At 42.8% G+C, this 1,521-nt stretch overlaps 1 non-coding gene across 1 annotated transcript; it reads right to left on the bottom strand.

Moving 5' to 3' along the window:
- Nucleotides 1-399: 399 nt before the first annotated feature.
- Nucleotides 400-472, bottom strand: Trnat-ugu. Its single transcript has one exon. It is a non-coding gene; the product is annotated as a tRNA-Thr (tRNA).
- Nucleotides 473-1,521: the final 1,049 nt, after the last annotated feature.

Genomic DNA, 1,521 nt, shown 5'->3' on the forward strand with positions numbered 1-1,521 from the left:
TCTGGGTTACCTCACTCAGAATAGTGTTTTCTATTTCCATCCATTTGCCTGCAAAATTCAAGATGTCATTGTTTTTTACCGCTGAGTAGTATTCTAGCATGTATATATTCCACAGTTTCTTCATCCATTCTTCCACTGAAGGGCATCTAGGTTGTTTCCAGGATCTGGCTATTACAAATAATGCTGCTATGAACATAGATGAGCATATGCTTTTGTTGTATGATTGGGCATCTCTTGGGTAGATTCCCAATAGTGGAATTGCTGGGTCCTGGGGTAGGTTGATCCCGAATTTCCTGAGAAACCGCCACACTGCTTTCCAAAGTGGTTGCACAAGTTTGCATTCCCACCAGCAATGGATGAGTGTACCCCTTACCCCACAACCTCTCCAGCAAGAGAGAAAGGCCCCAGCGAGATTTGAACTCACGACCCCTGGTTTACAAGACCAGTGCTCTAACCCCTGAGCTATGGAGCCCTTACCTTCCTTGTACCTTAAACATATGTACTAAAGCTAAACAAATGAGATCAAATGCAGAACTTTTTTTTAAAGAAAAAAGGGGGAATGCTGTGGGATTATGTTATGTAGACTATAAAGATTTATCACTCATATTAGTTTCATAAAACACAGACTGCCCTGTAGCTTGGCAGGAAGTATAGGTGGAGCTTCTAGACTAAGAGAATTATGGGAAGAGGAAAGGCAGAGTGACTTATCAGCTAAGATGCAGAAGAAGCAAGATGAGAATACCTTATTGAGAAAAGGTACCAAGCCATGTGGCTAAACATAGATAAGAATTAAGGGTTAATATAATATGTAAGGGCTAGCTAATAATAAGCATGAGCTAATAGGCCAAACAGTTTCTAATTAATATAAGCCTCTGTGTGCTCTTTGGAACTGAATGGCTGTGGGACTGGGCAGGATAGAATCATTTGTCAACAAGGTAACAAGGAGAATCCTAAGAGATGCATGCCCCTGGGAAAGGGAAATAGAAAGGATCTCCTGAGAAAATTGGGAGCATTGGGGGAGAAAAGTGAGAGGAAGAGGAAGGAGAGGGAAGAAGGGGAAGGAAAGACATGAAGGAATGGGATGCTTGAGATGGGGGAAGGACAGAGAGGAAGAACAATGAAAGAGATATCTTGATAGAGGGAAAATATTGGGGTTAGAGAGAAATCTGTTGCCAGAAAAAATTCTCAGGAATCCATAACAACAGCCTCAGCAAAGACTCCTAGAACTAGTGGAGAGGGTGTCTGAACTGGCCTGCCTCTGTAATCAGATTGGTGACCACCCTAATTATTATCATAGAACCTTCATTCAACCATTGATGGAAGAAGATGCAGAGATCCATAGCTAAACAGTGAGCCAAGCTCATAAAGTCCAGTAGAAGAGAGGGAGAAGAGAGTATACAGGCAATGGAGTCAAGATCATGGTGGGGAACCCCACAGAGACAGCTTACCTGAGCTATTGGGAGCTCACTGACTCTGGGATAACAGCTGGGGAACATACATAGGACCAAGCTAGGTCATCTG

The sequence above is a fragment of the Arvicola amphibius genome, chromosome 15 (genome assembly GCF_903992535.2).
Source record: "Arvicola amphibius chromosome 15, mArvAmp1.2, whole genome shotgun sequence".
NCBI classification, from domain to species: domain Eukaryota; kingdom Metazoa; phylum Chordata; class Mammalia; order Rodentia; family Cricetidae; genus Arvicola; species Arvicola amphibius.